At 37.5% G+C, this 6,143-nt stretch overlaps 1 long non-coding RNA gene across 1 annotated transcript; it reads left to right on the top strand.

The window, feature by feature from the left end:
- Positions 1 to 216: 216 nt before the first annotated feature.
- Positions 217 to 5,699, top strand: LOC123190972 (uncharacterized). The gene is made up of 4 exons (XR_006496643.1): positions 217 to 496; positions 1,525 to 1,677; positions 1,763 to 3,171; positions 5,200 to 5,699. It is a non-coding gene; the product is annotated as an uncharacterized lncRNA (long non-coding RNA).
- The last annotated feature ends 444 nt before the right edge of the window (positions 5,700 to 6,143 follow it).

Below are 6,143 nucleotides of genomic sequence, written 5' to 3'. Positions count from 1 at the left end.
TACTACTCCGGCGATTCTCTTGCTTGCTGGCGCGCTGAATTTACTGTAGTCCAGCAGAGAAAGCGGAGCATCAACGAGATGGCGAAAACGCGACGGACGCCGCCATGCTTGCCTGGACTGGGGGTACACCCGGCGCCGTGCGGGTGGGCAACCTGCCCCGTCCCCCAGGGTGCTCACGCCTTCTTCACCCATCCCGTGCCGCCAGCATCACGCACCAGACCGCGTGGCCTGCACCTATATGTACTTCCCAGCTCGCCGGCAGATACAAGCGCCGCACGCCGATCGAAAATTCAGACACACACTCGCAAGAAGGCGCCCACCGGCGCGAAAGGCGGCCCGGGAGGTGGTGGAGGCGGCGCCGACATGGGCCGGATCCCATGCTGCGAGAAGGAGAAGGTGAAGCGCGGGGAGTGGACGGACGAGGAGGAGGACAAGCTGCTCTCCTACATCATGCAGTACGGCGCGCGCAACTGGCGCCTCATCCCCAAGAACGCCGGTGAGTCCGTCCGCGGAGCGCTGAAGTGAATGTCCTTGCCGCTGAACCGACGTGGATTTTTAGAGCATTTGCACCTAGGCCCTGCTATCCTATCTCTCTAATATCGTTTTAAGATCCGTGTGACACAACTAACTTTTTATATGAAATTTTTTCTTTTTTGTTTCTCCCACATAGAGCATATCTTGAAGTCCAAACCTATGCAGCATGCCAAAGCTTTCTAACTAGAATCTAGGATAAATCTTTCAGAATTTTTGTCTGACATAAATACTAAAAATATGATTTTTTAATCAAACAATACGTATTTTATATATTTATATTTGATAAAAAAATCTGAAAGATTTATCCTAGATTCTACCTAGAAAGCTTTGCCACGCTGCATAGGTTTGAACTTCAAGATATGTTCTATGTGGGAGAAACAAAAAAGAGAAATGTATTTTCACGAATCTTAAAGCAGGAAATGGATGACTAGATGAAGAAGGCCTGGATGCATATGCTCTAATATATATGTCAGTCAGTGTCACCGCGTGATATCTATTTCAATGCCATCTACTATCTGAGTGTGTGAACAATATAGGTTCCTGGTTGTATACTATATTTTCTTGTGTGGAATTTTCAGGAGTAATTTTGGTTAGTGGTGGAAAGATAGTGCTGTGGTCAAAGTCAAGGCGAAAGCGAAAGCCAACGCTGGTGGCACAGGCTAGTGATGGGTATAATCGTTCTGAGATAAGGCGTGTTAGTGGCTACACTGTAGCCAGTCTTGATAGAAATGGGTTCAGCAAACGCAAGCAACAACTTATCAAGTTAGCTACATTTCAGTCAGCTGACTTTTTAGTTTTGGTTCAGTCGAATTACTAGTCATTGGATTTTGCTTTGAGATTTGTGCCTTGTTTTTCTTTTTCCTATGTTAGCTGGTCCAGCTGGGCTGCGTCGAAATCGACTGACGCTTTGTTGTGGTTCAGTCGATTCTGTGTTCGGGCTCGTTCTGCTTTCAGGTGCCCGTTTTCTGATGGTTCGGCTCCCGTTAACAGGCTGCCAGCCCAGCCCGTTGCAGTGGATACCGAGCGTCGGCCGTTCTCGTCTCTTATCTCCTCGCTTCTAGTATCCTGTCAGTCACTTTCCCCTCTCAGTTTCAGTCTCTCTTCTCCTCCATGTGTCGTCGCCTCTTCCTATGCAGAGCTAGGGTTCGTCGAGTTCGTCCTCTCCTCTTCCTATCTAGTTCTGCTTTAGTTTCTAAAGAGACTAAGATCTTGCTGTTAAAATTTGCAGGATTTGCATCTCGACGTTTTTCTTGGTTTAGGAGATCTCCTTTGCTGCTTCTGCTCTTTTCCAGGTATATTTTTTTGTCTTGAATCTTCTTTCTGTGTAGTTTTTGGTCAGGGTTTCTTGTTTAGAATGCTATCTTGTGTAGCATGCTTTCTCTATTGATTCTGTTTTCTTCAGATTTGTTCCAATGTCTGCCAGGTTAGGGTTTTTTTGTTGTTGGGGTAGTACAAGTAGATCTTTATGGTTCTTGTCTATCATGTTTCAGTTAAGGTATCTGTTTTCTTCAGATTTGATCTAATTTTTGCCTGATTAGGGTTTCTACAGATATGTGTTTATGGTTCTTTGTTTATCATGCTTAGATTAGGATTTTCGTTGTGTTTATATTTTGCTCTGACTGTTGGCATGTTAAGTTTACTTTTGAGATTTGATCTGATTTTTATTTAGTAAGGTTTTTTTCGTTAATCTTAGATATGTATGTCTTGAAAGGTCAAATCCTTTTTGTTTATATTGTTAATCTAATGCTATTCATAGGTCGTGTCACTATTCGCCGTATTTGATTTCGTGAGTTTTTGTATGCAGTGTGTGTATGCTCTATGTTATGTCAAATCCTTAAAGTTTTTTAACTATCTTTTTGTGCTTATATTTTTTATTATGCTGATGTTTTTATTTTTAGTTCCTGTATTTGTAATATTTCTGTACATAGCTTTTTTAGTATACTGGTGCTTGTAGTTTTTGGTCCCTGCACTTATAATATGCTTGTTCCTAGCTGGTATAGCATGGCTGTATTTGTATTTGTATTTTTGTAAAGCAATTTGCTTGTATTGGATTTTTGCAAATTTTAAAGGGCGCATGTGCAGTTTAGGTAGATTTAAACTGTCCTGATAACCTCTAAACAAAAGAAATAACATAATCTTTCAAAAATGAATAAATGCCTGTGATCTTTTTCCTTCTGATACTCTGTGTGCATATTTTAATCTAAGTAGAATACAGTTAAGTGATTTGCCTAATCTTGCATGATTACTCTTTGCTTTTGAGCAACTTACGCAAATTTAGGTCCATGATCATGCAATATCTTCAGTTTATATTCATGAATTTGGTTCGTTGTATTACTTACATCTTCACTTCTTTGAAGATATCTACCTAGAGTTGGAATTCAGTTTTTGAGTTTTCTTTTTTTATGTCCAATATGCTTTAATTAGAATGTATTTTTTTGTGTTCTATAGTTCATCTAGGTTCTCCGGGTTTTTTATCCCCTGTTGGGTAATTAGATAATTTTTCCTTTTTATTTAAGTTTTATTTTTTATTTTCTGTATGTATGGTTTGCCCGTGCGCCGTGCCTGCCGTTCGAGCCACCCGGAGGATTTCCTCAAGTGTTTGATGTTGTCCTTGACGAGGATTGCTTCATGCGGATGGTGAGTTGTATCAATCATTTCTTTATAGCTATATTTTCTTTGTAGACATCAATATATCCGTATATGTTTACTTAGTTTCTGCATTTCTTTTGTATAATCATGGCTAATACGGAACTCGTTGAATTAAGGGTTCGTTCCCCATTCTTTGACTAGGTTGTCTTTGTTTGTAGTTATATTAATCATTTATTTTATAGATTGTGTTAAGGGCAATTTTCTTGTATTGGATTTGTGCAATTTGTAAAAAGGATTTTTATAGGATGTATTAAGGATTTATGCTGTGTTTACATTAGAAGTTTTCTTTGTCAGAAAATAAAAAACATACTTTCTTTAGTTTACTTGTGTACAAGTTTTATCTGTATAAATTAGAGCTACCCATGTTTCCCTTTTGAAATACACTGATGTAAACACAACATTATGAAGTTTTAGTTCTGGTAGTTTTTGGTGAATTAACTTGTTTTAATCAGCTTGAAACTGTACTAGTTTTTCCATAGTTCATCCTATGATTTCTTCTTTTTTGATTAACTACCTTTATGAATGTGTATTTGTAAAAAATATGTATGTGTAAGTTTTATCTGTATATTAATGTTTTTTTTTCTAACCATGATGTTTTGGCTAGTATATCTAGTATGTCTAGAAATTTTTAAAGATAGCAGTACCATTTGTTATTTTTTGCAGTTATTCTTTGTGTGCAAGTTTCATGTAAGACTACTATAATATAATTTTTTTTATTACACTAGCTTGATATTGTTCTTAAATTTTCATAGTCTACCTATATGTTTTTTATATGTTAATTATGTTTTTGAATTGATAACTACAACATCTATTTTGTTAACTTATTATAAGAGCCTAAGTATGCATGTAGTGTACATTTATATCTCCCCAATGTTTTTGCTGCTACAAGTTTAGTTCTTCCTACTTGCAAATTTTACGGAGGTGTTGTGCCTTAGCCGTTTTCAATCAGTTTGTAATTGAACTAGGGGGGTAGATGCTACGTTTAACTTTTCTAATTATGTAGACATGCTATTTGTACTATTTTTTCATATGTTGCTCTTAACCAACAATTGCAAGTTTAGATTTACGTATATGCAAGTTTAGTTCGTATGAAGAAATTTTTTAATCTCTGATTTTAGGGTGGTTTTCTGCTCTACTTGTAGTTCGACAACTTGTATTACAAACAGGCGCAATTTTACTTCTTATGATTAAATTTTCAATTTCTGCCTTTAGGTGGGTGTTCTGCCTTTCTTGTAGTTCAACATTTTTTTTTGTACAAGTACAAACATGTTATTTTTTAGTGTAGTATGAATTTGTATTGTTCAATTCTCTGAATTTCTGACAGCAAATGTACATTCAAGTGGTCTCACTATTTTTTTCTATTTCTGGTTACATCATTTTTTGCTGGGCACTAAAGAGATAGAATATAACTTTTCTAATTATGTGTTGTTGTTGAACAACTACTACAAGTTTAGTTCTCCCTACTTGTAAAATTTACCGAGGTGTTCTGCCTTAGCTGTTTTCAAACATTTTGTAATTGAACTAGGGGGGTAGATGTTACGATTAACTTTTCTAATATTGTAGACATGCTATTTGCACTATTTTTTTATATGTTGCTCTTGACCAACAGTTGCAAGTTCAGATTTATGTATATGCAAGTTTAGTTCATATGAAGAAATGTTTTAAATTTTGATTTTAGGGTGGTGTTCTGCTCTACTTATTCAACAACCTGTATTACAAACAGGCGCAATTTTACTTCTTATGATTAAACTTTCAATTTCTGCCTTTAGGTGGGTGTTCTGCCTTTCTTGTAGTTCAACATCTTTTAGTACAAGTACAAACATGTTATTTTTTAGTCATAAGTTATAGTATGAATTTGTATTGTTCAATTGTCTGAATTTCTAACAGCAAATGTGTATTCTGGTGTTGTCACTATATTTTTCTAGTTCCAGTTACATCTTTTTTGCTGGGCAGTAAAGAGACAGAATATAACTTTTCTAATTATTTGTTGTTGTTGAACAACTACTACAAGTTTAGTTCTCTCTACAAGAACTTTGGGCAATCGGAGGAGAAGGACGTAGCATGGAAGAAATGGAGAGGATGGAGATCTATCGAGACACCAGAGGGCGGCAGTATCTGAGTTTTGTTCATGCGTCCATGGTGGCGCCGCTGGTGATGGGGGAAGGAGGGACAAGGAAGAAGACCTAGTTATATGTCCGTGAGCTGGATCCAGATCTCTGAAGGTAGTGGGTTTGGTTTCTTAGCAGGGTCAGGCCCGTTTAATTTTGGGTTGTATAGATGGCAAAACATCAAAAGGGGTTTCAGCGCTGGATCAGTGATGTTTTTTTTCTTTTGGGCTGATTCGACTGACGCTTAGTTCGGGTCAGTCAATTTTGTTTTGCTTTCCATCATTCTGCTCTTCTTTAGGAATCGACTGACACAATTGTAGAGTCAGTCGATTGACTTGTAGCCGCTCCCACAACTTATTATGTATCTACACCCGTTGCTACTGTAGAAACAAATTTCAGATTCTTATTTTTAGCAAGCCGCATCGGAATTTGATCAAGTTGCACGTAATTGCAACTCTCTGGGTAGTTTAACACAGTTTTTGTTTCCATGGGCAGTCTTACAGTTTTAAAATATACTTTTACTAGTTCCCAAGTCATGATACGTTTGGCCTGTTGCGTTCCTTTGAGATGTTATATTTGAAAGTATATCGGTGCAAGTGAGAGAAACTAAGGAAATGGATGAACAAATTGTAAGTGCTACTTGGTGCACGTTTCTCTTATATCTAATGTTGCAAGCTCGTGAGCTAATTCATCCTAGAAAACTACAAACTGTGTGTGTGTGTGTGTGTGTGTCTCGCTGTGTGCATCTTAATCATGCAGAAGCTTGGTGTGTGCTCATTGGTTCTGTATCGATCAACGCGACAACTTAAATGAATAAAGCTCCATTATACTATAGAATAAAATGTCCTGCCT

This window comes from Triticum aestivum, chromosome 2A (assembly GCF_018294505.1).
Source record: "Triticum aestivum cultivar Chinese Spring chromosome 2A, IWGSC CS RefSeq v2.1, whole genome shotgun sequence".
Classification (NCBI taxonomy): domain Eukaryota; kingdom Viridiplantae; phylum Streptophyta; class Magnoliopsida; order Poales; family Poaceae; genus Triticum; species Triticum aestivum.
This window is presented reverse-complemented; position numbering and strand designations above follow the sequence as displayed.